A 17,813-nucleotide genomic window follows, 5' to 3' on the forward strand; every position below is an offset into this window, starting at 1 on the left:
TGAGCAAATATATAAAATATTATGTAAAAAAAAAACTTTTTCTCGAGATTTCTAATTATCATAAACGTATTTACTTTAGAAATCAAGTTTTAAATTTATTTCAAATGTCACGTTAATGTCGCACGTCAAATCTGTGAAGAAAAGAACGCAAAGCTGCATGCACTTAGAGGACATCCCCAAATTAAGAAATCCCCTGTGCGCCCGAATAATTTACAGCGTGGCGCTTTAAGAGAGAGAGAGAGAGAGAACGAGAGTTTTCCAATATATTCTCAACGTGATTAAATATTATAAAAGCAAAATTCCACGAATGCCATCACTATCGCACGGTCCGGAGGTTTACGAAGAAAGAGGACGTAGGGGAGATGAGTCCTGGATACGGAAACGCGCGGGAGAGAGAAAGAGCGTAAGAGCGGGCGAAAAGGAGACGCTTGGTCCGACAGAGGGAGATCAACGGGGATCGCAGGAAAGGGGGGGAGTAGTTTCAGTCATATCGACCACACCACTTTGCCCCGCTATACCGAGCTACGCCGGTGGAAACACCTGAGCCCACCGGAACCCTCCGGCTACCACCCCCCACCAACCCCCGTCGACGTTACTGGCAGCTCTATCCTCTGCGTGCGCGGCGTGGGTAGCACCGTACGGTAGAAACCGAAATATACTAATACTTCCCCCTCTCTTTATATATATATATATGTATATATAGGTATATATATATGTATATTTCACCGTGGCGTTACCAAATGGGTTGTAAAACACGAAGGATTTTGTCCGGGCGCTGCATTAAAAAGGAAGGGAATTAACGGCAGCTCGGACTTCCAGATAAAATTAATGATAAAGGAGCGAAGCGGCGGGCTTCGAGCAGGGGACCGAGCGAGGTGGCCCAGGAAATGCGGTTTGAAGATTTTTTACGACGCCGCCTGGCGTACGGCGCGCCCGAGAGGGTTGAAGAGAGAACGAGGAGGAGTTATTTCCACCGGCTTTGCCCTGCCGCACCGCGAAAATACTCGGGAGCGAAGTACGTTAATGAAAGAAATACAAGTTGCAAAAGTGAGGGGACTTCAAAGGCGAAAGCCTCTTACCTACAGTTAGATATCGTGCCGGTTGAAACAAAAAAGGAATCTACCGGCGCGGGTAGGAGAGGGAAGGTCCCGCGGGGAAAGGGGGCGGGATGAGGGCGCGAGAGGGAGGGCGGGAAAAAGAAGAAAAGAGAGCCGGGAAGCTCTCGCGCAGCTTTTAATCCGCCTCGGTGGGTCACCGCGCTTGAAAACCTCCGGTCGAGGTTTTGAACTCCGCTCCCGTGGTTTAAGGAGAACCGTTCGGCGGCTTCGGCAACGCGAAAAGTATTAAGTCGGACTGGCAACACTAATTGGAGCAAAGCCGATGGCAATGATAGTAGCGGAGCGTGCAAACGTACAGACGAACTTTTAACTCCCTTCTTCTGGTAGTGGGACGAGTCTCGCGGGCGCGCGCGCGCGCGAGAGAGAGAGAAAGAGACGGGACGAAGGAAATAATCCACGAAAAATATCTTTGATTCGAAAGACGATAGTGGGATACTGTTCACTTCAGCGAATCACGACAAATTCCGTTTCGCCATTTCTTCAATTGTTTCATATAAAAGTCCGTATAAAGCGCGCTATTGTTCCGCCTGCGACTCGCCACATCTGTTCCTTCGGCTCTCGTTCCTTTCCTATTAAGTAGCCCCCGCGTTTTGCGAGAACCGACGTCTGTCCAATCTCGCTCACCTTACGCGTTTCACCTGTCCGTGGAAGGAAAATAATTTCTCGAGAAGCGGACGAGGGGGGGGAAGGCTCACGGATGAGCAGTCGGGGAAAAGAAAGCGACAGAAGCAGGAAGAACAGACGGGACGGGGAATTCAAGAGCTGCTGGGAGTTGCTTCTCGCGTGGTGGCTGTGAGGCAATGCCTCTTAAGTAGCGGGGCGACGTGCGGTAGAGCGGTGGTGCGAAGAGGAAGGAAGGAAGGAAGGAAGGAAGGAAAGAAGGAAGGAAAAGAATGTATAAAAATGTGTTTTAATCCACCGTCTCCGCCTCTTTCCCCTTCCCCCTTGCTCTATCGCGCTGTGTTTCGCGGTGACCTACCGCCCTACCATTTTTCTCTTAGCTTCTCCATTTCTCCGAGAAGCCTCCGCCTTCTAGTTTCTTGTTGTCCCGTCGGATTTTTCGAGATTGTTGGTATTAAATCGGAGAGTAACGGGCATATTACGCGGACACGCATATGCACACACACATACGCACAAGCGGACGCGCCCGCCGCACGTAAACGTCAGGGAACATGTAACGCGCGTCCGCGTGCTTCGTCGTCGTGAAACGCGCGGTGAAGTTTTTTCGTTTTTCGAACAGCGGTGTGACGGTCGTCGTGAGATTTCCGTCTGCGAGCGAAAACGATATTCCGCCCCGCACTTTGCATAAATATCCATAAACGCATCGCGTACTTTTCCGAACGCGACCGTAACATAGTCCGTGAACGACGACGGTGACGTCTCGCGGAAAACCGCTCGGCCGCCGCGGCTTACGTTTTACGTGGTCGTAACATATTCAAATGTACTTATGGCGATTCAGACTCGCGATACCTGTTGTCCTGTGCACGCGAACGTCCGCCGCGCGACAGTGCGCGCGGGCTCGTACTTTTATATCGGTGTGCGGAAACCGAGGTCACCGGGGGGGAAAGAAGAGGTGAGGGAGGACAGGTGGAAGTAGCAAAAGAAGCGAAAAAGAAGCACGGGGAAAATTTGCATAACGACTATTTCGCCGGATTTTGCACAAGGTCGGCATTAAATCGTTGGATAAAAAAGCTATGTGCAAGCTCGTGTCACTGTCGCGATCACATTTGCGGCGCGATTTACATTTATATACGTAACGCATGATCAGAAACGAATAAAAACACCTAGCGAGGATATCGCGTTCATTCGGTGTTGTGCGTTTTAAAACGTTCTGCACGCGCTGCCGCGCCTCTTCCCCCCCGCTTTAACCGTCGTTCCCGTCGTGGCATAAACAAAACCCATTGCGACAAGAAACGCAATTTTACATCGACGTCTATCCGTGCCGCACTCGAATACTCGCCATCGGCGTTGTTGCGCGGGCGCGCGGACTCGCGAGGAATAGAATGCACGTCGAACGAGCTTATTTTTATACATTAAACCGAGATCCGGGCGCAAAAGGGGATGCCGGGAGAAAGCCGCGCTGCTGTCGGGGATGGCATCCTCATCCGGCAGAAAATCCCTTCGCTCGTAACCGAGGCTGGCTGAGCGCAGTGGTAACGCTAAGCTCGACGGGAGATGCCGCCTGCGGTCTCCATAAACAGCGCTTACGCCACACGGGACTCTTGGGGGGTGGCGAGGAGATCGAGGATAGGGTCGGGTGGCGGGGACGACGGCAGCGGCGGCAGCGGTGGCGGCGGTGAAACGGGTAGCGAACGTAATGTTCCGACCCCTCGTTGTGTTCAACCCCCACCCCGTTTGTACACCCGCAACAACGAGAAACACCTCGTCGTTCCGCGCGGCACCTTAGCCCGCCATACAGCCAGCCAACCTGCTTGCCTCGTCTGCCAACCTCGTCTACTCGTGCCGTGGCGGGATACGACGGGCTTTAAAGGATGTTTCGCGCCAGGCGCGAAACGGCAGCGAGCTCCTTCTCGACACCCCCGGCAGCCGACGCGACGCGACGGACGGACGGATCGTTGTTCGACCGGCGTTACGTTCCGTGATTCCGATGGGAAAATCTTTCGATATATTGCCTACTAAAAATCCAGCCGAGACCTTCTCCTCCTCGTCTATCTCGCGCATACTACGCGTGCCTCGTCGCCTGTTTCCGTCGTCTTCGCGACGAGACACACTTCCCTTATTTCACTTTTTTACGAGCGAGGGGAGAAGCTCCCCTCCCCCCGCCGATGATTGGTAACGTCGATCGCTCAAACGATATCACATCGATCGTTTAATTGAGGAAAAATGCGCAAGTTATTTTGTGAGATATATGCGAAAGATATACGTTCGTGATTTGCACTCGTCAATAACGAGATTACCGTGCATCGGAAAATCACGGGAAAAAACGGCGAGCGGAAGCAACGATAGAGTTAACGAGCAACATCTGTTCTATGTATCGGCGTCGAATTGATACCCATTGAGTAACGAGGCGCGCTCATCTATTGCCTACCATTACGTCGAATGGTATAGCTATGCCGGATACAGTAATCATGGTTCTAAGGCAGTAATGCAGGTCTAACCCCTTTATTGACGAGAGAGAGAGAGAGAGAGAGTGAGTGCGCGCGAGAGAGAGAGAGAGAGAGAGCCGGGAGGCTACCCCTCTTCAGAAATAACCTGTCGATACCGGTTATGCTGAATCTCGCCGCCGAGACACGTGACCGCGGTAAAGTGAGCTATAACAGAGACGCGCGCTATATACTACCCCTCGGCCCCGATATCATCGCCGTACTCGGGGACAGAGATGACGGAATGATCTATATTTAATAGGAACGCGAATATAGGTCAGGTTTCTGCTTCCAGACATTAAGCGATTCAGAAGCTGTGAGAGAGGAGTTCGGATTCTAAAGTAGTTCCGGTACTTAAGAGAATCGCTGCCGCCGTGAAATAAGGAGCACGGGCTATATCCGAGGCTATGTCCCGCGAGCTGCTGTGTGCAGGTGTGTATATTTTACCGATTTTACGACCGACGTGATTGGATATCCTAACGCGTCTTATATAAAATAGCGGCGATAAACGAGCCCGCGCAAAGAAAAAGCATATTGTACATATATATATATATATATATTAATCTATTATATTTAATACTTTATGTTCCGTAATATCCTTCGACAAGTAAAAGTCGCGAAGCGAGCCAATAACGCGGAGACGATATCGTCGTTTTGATACTCAATAAACGTGTAATATCGACGAATGTTGCGAAAAGCCTCTTGCGCAATGTTTCTCATACAAATTCATCTAGTTTTCACTTGTAACAAGTTCCAAGTGTGTGATATTGACAATAAGAATAACTTACTTCAAAATTCAATATGCGAGCCCGTCGCTACGGGCGCGCTTTAGCCGGACGCAACATCCGGCTTGTGCCAGGATTCGATTCACTGAACTCCAATTCTACGAATAGCGCCAACCTCTTGATTTTCCTTCCCCGTAGCGGGCAAACCGAGCGAGCGAACGCGAACAATAGACGAGCTTGTCGCTCCATGGTTTGCCTGACCCAGAACCTCCGAATCCGCACGCGGAATTCGAGCCTTTTATGTGGTCCGAGGGCGCATGACCGGGCTAATTGGAATGTTCGGTCGGAATATCTGGAACAGGTCGCCGCGGATAGGATGGAACGTTTCCCAAGTGCGGATGCAACGCCGAACGTATAACCGGCTCGGTGCAAACAGGTGCGGCGCACGCCGATGTATAACCACCGTGAATACTCGGTCGATTATTTCTTAAGAGAACGACAAAGCGCGGAACGGCAGATAAGCATCTTCTTGCGAAAACCTAATCGTAATTCTCTCGTAATCCCTTCCCAGGTGTCTTTGAGTGTCTATATTCGTCTACACGTGCGCGGAAGAAACGTTCATCCGAATTCGTTTCCCTTTGTGCTTTTATTCGCGACTCGACTGGGTCAATTGGAAATATTTTGGCGACGCTGGTATCTGGAGCGAGGCCTTGGCGAGCTCCCCGGAACGTGGATACAAAACATCGGGAGAGAAACCTTGCGGCTGGCATGAGCGCAAGCAGGCGCGACGCAGGGGCACAAACGCGAAAGAGGAGGCTAGGTTTCTACGTGGAGAGCGGATCGATCCGACTGCCAGGTCAACCCTCACCGCGACTCACTCACCCGGCACCAGCCAACCACGAAGTATTTCGCGCTTATACATCCGTGATGATATTACTTATCGCGTCAATTGCAAACAAAACAAAAAGAGTGTTTGTATTATTCACACAGAGGAGCGGCGAATCCATAACGTTTGCGCATATTAAATATCAATACGGCATACATTACGATTTGTCGTATATTTACGACAAATGTATTATACAAATAGATACGTTTTTTTTTTTTTTAAATAAAAACTACCGTCGGGAAAAATATCACCTAAAAGAAATTGACGTAAAATCGACAATGTCGAAAAAAATATCGAAAAAATGTCATCGAGACAATTTAAACAGACTAAACGAGGTGAGTAAGTATTTATTGACAATATACAAAAAAAAAAAAAAGAAAAAAAACGAAATTAGAACTCCAGAGGTTTGTTTGTGTCCGCACAGTTGATACCGATTGCAACTCAATAGACCTTTATGAAATTCTAAACCGCGAATCCACCGGTCTCTTCGCTCTTTCGTCGTCACACGTTTTCGCTCCCACGCGCTCCCTCTTTCTCTCTCTATGTCCGCTCTTCTCTCCCTCTTGCTATCCGCGCAGTTTCACGTCGGTGAACAAATTATTCGACTAATTTCAGCCGATAACTGACAGTGATGCGCGTTAATATGGAAATATCGTGGCTCGTCGAATGGACGAGTCCCAGTGCGCGCTGCGGAGCCGAACATATACAACACGCCGAGCACACAACTAGGTGACGAAGGACACGTTTAATGTGGGGATAACAGTCGATCGCGCGGGTTATTCGAGACGAAGAAGGGATTTTCGCGCGATACAAAAAATCGAACGCCGCCCGATTGGGAGAACGCCGTCGCGTTTTCGCTCCATCCGCTACACATTAAGAATGTAGAACCGGCATTAAAACCGGTATTCGCACAAAAGCATTATTGACGCGAACTCTGCAAACTCATCAGCGCGACGTGAATATTTTAATAACATGTGCCGCAATTAATATTATCTGAATTATTTCATAGCGGTCTTTTAATCATCGCATTAATTAATACTACTGCCATATGCAATCTATGTAAATCAAACGAAGCCTCAATAATATTCTGCCGGGCAGCAAAGCGTTAAATAACCCAAATTATGATAGGATGGGTATGAATATGAAATGCTTTACGAATTACAATTTCGGCTACCCGGTCTATTGTTTGCAAATTGAAACAACACGCGTAAGAATCATAATAAATGAATTTTATGTTGAAAGACATTTTCGAATTCGCGCGACGATCGTTCGAAACTTCTCAACTCAGGTATAAGAGTAAGTACAGTCCGTGTACTTTCTTTTTCCTCACGCGAACGTCGCGTACGTACGTAAGGTGAAAACTGCACGCTCGTCGCCTAAACAAATCAAGGTGAGTTCAAGGCGAGCGGTGACACGTAAAAAAGCGATTTGTTTTACGGACTGTTTCCGCGCGCAGTTTTCACACAAAGTCATTCGTCCGCGCGGACACCGTATAAAAATTTGCGATTTAACTTTTCTCTTTCGTGCGTGTGCGCGCGCGGGGAGACCGACCGACCGCGACTCATAACTCGATTCTCGGAAAAAGGAAAAGATATTTTCTCGTTTTCCCATTGACATTCCTGTAACGACGATCGCGCGGCGGTCCTTTCTCGACGCGTTTCACAGAACTTTTTCTACGTTCACAGACGATCTCTTCAATCCTCGGTCGATGTATTAGAAAACTCATCGCGCAGAAAGAGAGAGAGATCCCGATGTGATGCCACGTCGAAAGTTAATTGAAGAATCGAAAGAGTTGCGATTGAGCGCAAACACATAGAGCACAGACAAATTTAAACGAGGCGACAAATGAGTTCATTTTTCGATGTTTTCCCTTCCGTGACCGGCCGCAGAAGCAATTTACTGGCATAACGCAAATTGTCGGTGAAACAATTTCATTGGATGCGGCACAAAGGCTCGGCCGCGAAACAATACGAGGAATATCCTACGCCCCGGTATCGGATTATTCGACGTTTTCATTAGCCATTGACATCCGCTACGTAAAATATCGATTTGCTCCGTTCTACGAACGCGCCGCGCGCGGATTTCTCCGTTCCGCGCATTAATATTAATTTTCGTGCTTTTACATTCCCCCTCGCCATTCGGCACACTCGTAACGTAGATTAATTGAGAAAGCCTGTTACCGTAGGAACGAGACAGTGGTTATTAATGACATAACAAAAATATTGAGCACGGAAACGCAACGCGCGCGCGCGCGTCCGTGCCTTCGCGGGACCCGTATAACAAACATATATATAAGTATATAAGACGCGAAAACTTTCGAGACACGGGCGAAAGACGCGGTTAAGATTTATACAGCCACTCTTCGTGAAAACATTGTTTCCGATAAGAAAGGGGAACGATTTTGCGTTATTCGCTTAAACGACGGGTCGGAGAAACCTCTGGCGCTTTCGCGATGTTTATCGAATTGCTGAGAATTAATCAGCATCAGCGCGATTAATTGCATCGGTATTCGGTCGGTGCGCGAGCGCGCGCTTGTAAAGATATTTCATTTCGATGAAAAGGGTCGCGAGGTTTTTGTTCTAAAGAGAGAAAAAGAGAGAGAAAGAGAGAGAGAGAGAGAGAGAGTACGAGAAAGAAAGAGAGCTCTGAGTTTCCCATTCGCCCGAAGAAACCTGTCATTAACGTAACGAACGATTCTTGTTGTTCACCGCGGCGAAAGCGTTTATTTCCACGTGGCACTAAATCTAAGCTTGCTTTAGGAGAGAGAGAGAGAGAGCGGGGGAGAGCGGCGGTAACGACGGGCGCAGCTCGAGGAAACAATCCAGCGTTTTTCTTTTGCTCGTGCCCGAGTAAGCCGATGCCTCGAGCCACTAATCACAAAGGAATTACTCGTCGGAAAAAGCTCCCCCTGCTTCGCTCGGTCGCGGAAGATTTTACAGCGGATATCCGATTCCTTCCCGTTTCTAACGTCCGTTAGAAACGAAAAGGTCCTAACGTCGTTCGAGCGCGCGGAGCCCCCGCGCCTTGCACGTAACCGAAAACAAATGAATATTGCACATTCAAAATGTAAGTCATAGTGATTTATTGATTTAACGGCGCGTCGTAAAGTGTACCCGCCGTTTGCGTAATAAAGCGTCTTGAAACAGTCGCGAGGAAGCAATTCAGGAGGAACTTCTCTCTCGGAACAAGTTAGAAGGGAATTGTCAAAGGCGATGTGTCTCGTCGAGACAAACGTAGTCGGGAGACACAACGCGAGGAGGTCAGTTGCGGCGGTCGCTTAAGTGCCTCGTATTTGTCCCTTCGTACGCGAGGAGGCTACTCGGCACCGCTAGGACTGCCGCCGTTCATCGTAACTCTGCTCCGGAGGGCAAGCAACGTACATTACATGCCTCCCTCTCCTCAGTTTACAACGGACGCAAAACGCGAGCCGCGCGCGGCAAATTGCATAGACCGCCTTGTATATGCGCCGCGCACCGACGTCTCCGAATGGAACACAAGAGTTTCTCTCTCCCCTACCTCAAATTGCGTCCCTATGTACCTTCTCGTCAGTGACCTGTGCCCGACCTGTGCCCCATTCCAGGACGGACCTCTTGAATCGCGAGATATATCTCCTGATTGATTCGGCCGACCGATTCCGTGTTATCGGCTGACATTATCGTACGTAAGCCGCCGCTCTGCAATGTCTCGAATGCCAGAGGTATGCTTGATTCATGGACACGCGATATTGTTCTCGATCGTGTCGCCGCAATGTTCGCCGATGTTTCCGATCGGCGCTTAGTATCTCGGCCCAATCGGATGTTGACCCAAATCGGAGAGCTAAATTACTCCATGTGTCCACATCCGCGCGTGTTGGATTTGCGGTTTGAAAAAGCGAGAGAGGAGTTGGGGCGACGAGAGAAGAGACCTATCCTCTACCGGAAAATCTGGGTCATTTTGCGGAAGAGACAAATCGCGAAATTAATAAACAGCTTTAATAAAGCTCGAAATGCGAAATATGGTATCTCCAGCAGAGATAATAAATCTTCTCCAACGGGGAGCTTATCTTCATTTTTGTTATGCGATATGTTTTAGTCTTTCACAGTAGAGAGAAGCGCGTCTTTATAAAAAGATTCTTTCACAGCGTCGTACAGATAAACAATATTTCTCTTTATGAATGCTACTACTTATTTTCCTCTCGGTAATTTTTCCTTAGTCATTAGCGTAACACCAACGCGAAAGCGCGCGCGAGGTTAATGTCAGGGTAAATAGAACATCTCAAAGAAAAGCGGTAATGCACCAACCAATACGGTAAATGGAGTAAGCAACCGAAGCGAGCAGCGTCCGGGGCGCCACGCTGACCGATAATTGCGTCTTTCGTTCTCTGGATACTCTACGACGATTTCCCCTCGCGACCTACCGCAACGATATATTTCGGAACGACGGTGCCACTTACACAAGTGCCGCCCTCCGTCCTCCTCTCGAATTCTTGCGTCGACGTTCGCCGCTCGTCGAACGAGACGAACCACGTCGGACCTTTTCGCTCTACCGTGGCCCGTAAAAGCCCGCGGGAAAGAGCAACGCGAAACCGCAGCACCGCCAACGTCTTGCGGAGAGAAAGAGAGAGAGAGACGCTGAAAACATTACAAAGCACGAAACATAGTCAAGTTTAACCCTCATCAACGTTTACAACGTATAAATGTAAAATATATTCCTGATTACGTATACACCGCCATACTTTCTTCCGTTTGGTTTGGAGAAATAAAAATAAACACTGTTTATACAGGCGATTATATATCCTAGCGGAAAATTAATTCGCGACGCCAGTTCTTTCTCCCTTTTCTGTGGGCGCTTTTTAATATTCAACTCTGTGAACTTCTTAAGCAACGTTTGGAGATTAAAAAATTGTGTTCGATTAAAATTGGTTATGAAAAGAAACAATTCATTTGTGTTGCGCAGTACGCGTTTCCAACTTTTTTTTTTGTTTTTCCGTGTGAAAATTAATATTTTAATTGAGCTTGATGACCGTTCGTCAGAAACAAAAAAAATTCGCTTTGCTATTATTATACATACATATTAGAATTGTAGAATCAGTAAATTGCATTTTTTTTTTCAATAAAATAACCGTATCTTGCTACTTCGTATTGCTTATTTATATGTATATAGCGCGTGGATGTAAATTTTATATATTAATTACCACAGTCTGTCGTAATATTGCTCCGCTGCTGAAACATTTTATTCATTTTTCGAAGTGTACATAACTACGGTAATGAAGTCGTATTCATATTCACTGCGTGTATGGTATATTTACGGGGGCTCGGTAACAGAGAGAGCAGAAACAATGCAAAAACTACGCCGGTTCGACGGTTACAAAAACTCGATTACTCTACCGTTTCACATTCCACGCTGCACAACTGAAAAAAAAAAAATTGTCGCGTTGTATTTGTTTTATTCTTTTATTTTATTTAAGTATCAAAAATAAATATGTGTGGCTTTTACTTTTTTTTTTTTTTTTTTTTTTTTAATTCAAGTGAGCACGGAAGAAAATATTTTAGATATTTTACCTGAAGTGTGTTTGACGTCTAAACACACCGGGAACGCAAACGCGCGCGCGTCCTTTATTTATTTTTATCTCACTCATAAAGTTAGAACAGAGAAAGAATCGGAGAGAGTGAAAAAAAAAAAAGCACTTGTAAGCGCCGTTAGTAGCCAAAGGGTTAAAATTGGTGAAGAGCAAGAAGAGAGAACCCGAGAGATCGCGCATACAGCGCGGATCGACGACGGTGTACTCGCGGGCGCGTATGTGCGGGCGCGGATTTAGTTCGCGGTGTCGCCACGGGTCACGGCGGCGCTGCGCCGCTGGCATGATCCTCAGTCCGTCACGGGGTCGCGAGGGGTACGCACTGTTCTCGTCGATTGGCTGTACCCGGGCTCGAACGTCGTGACGCGCGAAAAGCACACGGGGCCGCATGAGTTCGGCGCACTGACATTTCACGTCACGGTGACACTGCGATCCGAGATTTTTTCTTTGCAATCGTCGCGTTGCGAAAGTAGTGTTGTGTGCTCGGTGAAATGACTTGTGAATCACAATAAATCAGCCGGTAGATCGGACGGGGGGTGACAGTGCGGGTAAAAGACAGAAAGGAAGTAGAGAAAGGACATCGGGCGAATACTGCGGCACGACAACGGGACTTGCGACGTGCGCTACTGTCATTAAACGTGAGTGTTGCGTTTGCTTTATGAATGAAATTTTTCGACGTTAAATTATATATGTTCGTGCTCCGAATTTAATTTCCATGCAAAGTATACCATGTATCTTCGTATTTTTTTAAATTTTTTTTAATTTTCTCCCAACTCACAGGTATAATTAATTACATCTGTATGTTATATACGTATTAAGTATTTGAAAGTAGAGGATTAGAACGGGATCACAAGTTATCATTTTTCTGTATGAAAATATGTTTCTTCTTCGCAGTATTTCAAGATCTCACAAATTATTCAATATAAAGTGGTCACGTTTTAACGTGTGTGCTCGAGTTTAATGTTTCGAAAGAAATTGGTTGAGAGATAAAGAGAGAGAGAGAAAGAGAGAAAGATGGAGAGAGAAATACTCTGAAATATCTCAACATAAAAAGTGTGTCTTCTAAAATACGTAACAAGAAAAAGTCGATTCTTGCTATAAAGTTTGTGGCGTACACACGCGCGCGCGCGAAGTACCATCAAACCTTTCCCTATAACTTTTCGGAGTAATTGCGTGTTCGCGAGTTTTACGATGATTGTGATAAAATAAGAAGATTAAGAACCTAAGTAAATTCTTCGATAATTCTTGTTGAGAACAAGATATCATCGTGACTCCGGAAATTTATTTCGATTTTTCGGAGCAGCGCGAATATTCTTGAAATTCAGACGTAGACAAGAGTGCAAACATTTTCTTAAAAAAAAAAAAAAAAAAAAAGCCCGCGTCGCGCGCTTTCGCTCGCAATTAGGGCATTTCTTCGCGATATAACGAAAGAAAGGTCAGAAAGCTCAAACGTCAAAAGAGCTCATCTGTCACCGTGACAGATCGGAGCAGATTCGTTGTTCGCACGATCCCGAACGATCACTGACTATTGTACACCGAGTAGAGTTTGCGTTCTATTATCGTCCGACATTCGGCCAATTCGCGCTAGTACGTGCCGCCCTTTCGATGGGGCAGAGAGTAGCAGCGCTCGCGATGTCACTAATGCGGTAATCGCGTCACGCGCCTCTTTCGATGGGTGGTGAATCGCGCGGCGATGTGGTCACCGGCGCTTCGAGGCGCTTTGTGCCGACAATTTCTCGGCAATTGAGCAACTCCGCCAGCACGCAATTAATAATGCGGCCTAGCGAGATAGAGGCGAGATAAACGCTTACGTTATCGCGCGCGCTCGCTCGCTCGCGCCCAAGCTCAGCTCGGGGAATTAAATGATCACGATAGTGACGATGCGCATCTCTGCGCTGCGTTATCCGCAATTTCGCTGTTCATTCTCTTCGCAAACGACGCATCACGCACATTCTTTCAGCGGACGACTTGATCACAAATGTCGACGTTCTCTTCTCGGTGTCGTTCTCTCGAATCGCCGTTTTTTTAACGGAGGAAACAAAATTCGCGTAAAAAATTGTTGTCATCGTCGCTTACAAGTTACGAGAAAATCCGTCGCGTTTAAGATTTCGCGCTTTACGAGCGCGCGCTTCATCCCGGAAAATCTATACGATACAACCGCGTGAGAGGATCTACGCCACTGGTTGCTTCCGTGCGATAACTAATTCTCGTCACGTAAGCCCGTGTATGTGGCACACGTCACATTCTAGAAAGGAATGGATTCTATGTTGGGCGCGCCAACTCCCTCGCAGCTGATTATTTACCGACGTTTTTTGATCGATTCGCGAATATATTCAAGAATTCAATTTATCACGGCACCCAACCATCGGGGAAGCTGAATAATGCGCAATGCGCGCGTATTTTTCTGAATTTTAACTCCGTATAATTGTCGGTCATAACGTTTACGCGATAAATTCGCTATGTAAATAATTAACTTGGCGCAATCGACGCGGGCGTTTGCCCGCGCAGAGCACGCGCGCGCGCGCGCGCGAACGCTTCACTAAAATAGGTTCTCTTTGTGAACAAACGCTCGAATTGTACACCCGAGCCGGACGTATATATTTCGAAATTGTGTAAATAGCACGTAGAGCGCTCCGCTCCCGTATTCATATCGGGCACGGCTACGCTGCCGCTGAATAATTCTATCACTTTAATTACCGAAGTTTATAGCGCAAATCAGCACGGTGATGGAATAATTGAATCTCGCGGAAAGGCACCGCGGCTCTCTCGTATTCGCGCGCGCGCTCTGCTCTCTGCGTTCCGTCTGCGACTCGACGGCGCTTTTCTTCGATGATGTACGGGGGTTAGGCGGATTGTTGTAAATATAGCAATGTCCGACAGTGACTAAAAGCGAGAACATCAATCAGCAGTCGCGAGCCATTGTGTTCCACGAGGAGGCTGATAATAAATAGCGCCTTCCGTTCTCGCTGGTTATAATTCCTCTTCCCGATCGCTCTCTCGTGTGTCTCGTCTCTCGTCTCGAGCTGGTCTTTTTCTCATTTTCCTCGCACTCGACGATCGCGCGCGCACGCGCACACACACACACACACACACACACACATGTATATTCGCGTCTGTATATGTATACGTTAGTCCGTGCGCCGCGAAACAGGTGTCTAACTACCGACTGCCGTTTCTCTCCAGCTATATTCCTGCACGAGTATCTCTACCTTTATTGTAGCTTTATTGTACTTCTTGCTTCCTGCAGATCGCTCGAATCCGTACAATTACATTCGTGAACTGCGACCGTAGGATAGTACCCACAACTCGTCTGTCTATCGATTAACCATTAGAGAAATTAATGGCGCCCGTAGACAATAGAATAGCGCTATAAAGCTTAAGAAAGCGAATTAGATACGAGACACTCGTGCAGATTGCGCTAGTCGCGCGCGTGTTTATGTCCGTCTACGTGATCTGCTTTCGGTGAAGCAACGCGGTATAGCGAGAAGTTACCTTACTAAAAGCGCCACTTTAACTTGTCTTCCTAGGCGACGTATATCCTACCTACCGTGGAAGAAGTGATTTAAAAATATCGATGGAAAATTTTCTCGATAACTGTCTTCCTTCGGCTGCGAAGGAGGACTTTTTTCTCGCTGTCATGTGAAAGATACGTCGTGGACATGAAGTTTGCCGGAAAACTACACTATTTCCGGAAATTACATCTCGACGACACGGTGACTCAGCGGCCACTCATTTTATATAACGTTAAGCAGGTGAGATGACAGCGCTCGGTGCTGAAAAAGCTACGCTTGACTATTTTACAAACGCCGCGCTTCTACCGGCGCGCCCGGGAGAGAGAGAACGGCCGCGCTTTCTCGCATGCGCTAGTTCAGTTTCAAACTTTAATTAAAAAGGTGGAGTCGCGCAATAAGGTCCTTCCACCCCTTGAGCTAACCCTTACTCTTACCTCGCGAAACACCGCCACCATTCGCCCGCCGTTCCCCTGTCGAGTTCTTCGTGTGTGTGCGCGCGCGCGCGCGCGTGCGTGCGTATGTATACCGAGAAAAGCTAATTTTAATTTCATTTGCGGAAAATAAATAGAATTGACGAGAGTAACATCGACTAACTAGGGAGGGAGATGCACATTCATGCGTACTATTAACGCATAGCCAAAGTATATGTACACTTCTGATACAAACGGCAATTGAACGAAGGGTTCATTTTCAGACGGATATAATAAATGTTGATACAATCGGAATAAAAGTACGAGAATTGTAAACAGCTAAAAGTCAGCGTGTTGATACTGCGTTTTTTTTTTTTTTTTTTCATTTCGCGCACCGCTTGAGCAAAATTAATTGCCGCGTTTTTAATTAAACCATTAAATGTAATCACTGTACGCGACAGTCGTACACGGCGGAGAATTTTTATCCGAGCGATTCATTCAATATCCGCTCCCCGTGCTATGTACGTTATATTACATCGAAAAAAAAAGACGGGACTTTTAATGTAATTTAATTTAACAATATTGGGATGGTAATATAATGTACGAAATTACTTCAGCCATCATCGGCTCACTGGCTGAACGAAAATTCGGAAAATTCTGCGGTGAATCTTTTCGGTTGAAGGGAAACCGACCCACTCGGGTGAATGTTCAGCAAACCGCGGGATTGAGGTGGCTGTTACCAAGGCGCGCCCCGATCTTTGATTAAGAATTCAAGCGGAATAAGTCGATTCTTTGATAAAAGGATGTCGAATTGTCGATAGTCCGATACTTTTTTACTTCGCGAACTTTGCTATAAAATCGAGAATTAAACAATAAGGATTTATTAATGAGATACGCGTTATCGTTCGAGTGTGAATTCTTGCATAAAAAAAAAAAATAAAAAGAACACTCTTGCGCGCAAACGAATGTTCGAAACTTCATTATCATTTTAAATAAAGTATTTTTTATTTTTTATCACGTATATATGCATGTATATATCGCATTATTAAGTAATAATAATAACGTTACAAATATATACATATGTACACACATCTCGCTCATGCGCGATATATAAAAATATTTTACACTTTAAATTAAAATTTTTATTAAGCGTAATAATAATTGCTCATATCAGTGCTTAGCATCACTGCCAGCAATCATTTACTCGGAGAACAGTCACGCAATGATTCATTGCTCGGTAAAAAAAAAAAAACCCCTTTCGAAGCAGTTATATTAGCGATCATATCTGCACGAGATGCGTCTCGTGCGAGAGCAATTATAAGGTCGGCCGACAAGCATGACGACATTGGGTCATCGTCGACACGTAATCGCAATCGCTTGCACAATTTCTCGCTGCAACATTTCACACTACGATATTACAGACCGACGATTGCGGTGTCGTCGCAAAAAACCAAAAAATTAAATCTAATCTCGCGCCTAGAAAATACTTATCGTATAATCAGTGGACGCGGCCGATCACAAAGTGCCATTGCGTGCATCGCATCGTCATGTATGGAGAAACGTTTCGCAGCACACGCATAATGAATAATCGACTTGTTCCGCATGCGATCACGCTAGAGAGATTACGCTCTCATTTTCTGCTCGTGTGCGATTAACGCATCGATTCCTTTCTACTTACGCGAACGTCTAGAAAATCAAACGTTCTCGCTCTATTTTATCTTTGTTTCGCTCACACATAAGAAGCGCATGCTTTCGCATAAGCTGTCCCGGAGATTTTTTAAAATTTATTTCACGTATCCGCGCCGCTTACGTTTTATAGAAGTGAGAGAGATACGATCGAATTAATATAATGTATACATATAGATACATATATATATGTACAATATAATGTATACATATAGATACATATATATATGTACATACATATATATATGTATACATATAGATACATATATATATGTACATATATATATGTACGTAACCCTTCTCTGCAATTCTGCACTTTTCTCTTGATTACAGTATCTCACGTATCTTAACCATCTTTTTCACGTACACCTCGGGATACACATCCCGGGATACAATATTCTCAATCCAATTTCCTGTAGAAAATTACGTCGAGTATAACGAGATCAGAGATAATTCCATTCGCGCTTATGAACAATTTCAATTACGCGGTGTTTATATCTCGTTAATGATAATATTAAATTTTCCACGATTTTATATATATATATATTTCTCTCTGTACGTAATATAAAATTTGCATATCGCGCCGCGCGCTTTTCGTCTAAATTTATGCGGCATAATATTAATTTCAACTAATTTTAACGAGACACTTTATGCGCGCGTCTCGTGTAAAATGGAATGACCCGCCCGCGTGTGTTCGCACACACAAGAGAACGGAAAGACTCCCGGTTAATCCAAATCCGCCAGGACCTATCCGTCGCGCGAGATTAGCAGCCCACGTTAGCGATTAGACGAAAAGCCGGTTAGTCCTCCCCGAC

At 46.2% G+C, this 17,813-nt stretch overlaps 1 protein-coding gene across 1 annotated transcript in view; it reads left to right on the forward strand.

Moving 5' to 3' along the window:
• Positions 1-11,704: 11,704 nt before the first annotated feature.
• Positions 11,705-17,813, forward strand: part of LOC109855959 (discoidin domain-containing receptor 2-like) — a 138,559-nt gene continuing 132,450 nt past the window's right edge. Inside the window, exon 1 of the mRNA XM_020430713.1 lies at positions 11,705-12,028. The gene's annotated coding sequence lies outside the window, so the exon portion shown is untranslated. The remainder of the gene's footprint in view (positions 12,029-17,813) is intronic.

The sequence above is a fragment of the Pseudomyrmex gracilis genome, unplaced genomic scaffold, assembly GCF_002006095.1.
Source record: "Pseudomyrmex gracilis isolate BER0280 unplaced genomic scaffold, ASM200609v1 scaffold_103, whole genome shotgun sequence".
NCBI classification, from domain to species: Eukaryota; Metazoa; Arthropoda; class Insecta; order Hymenoptera; family Formicidae; genus Pseudomyrmex; species Pseudomyrmex gracilis.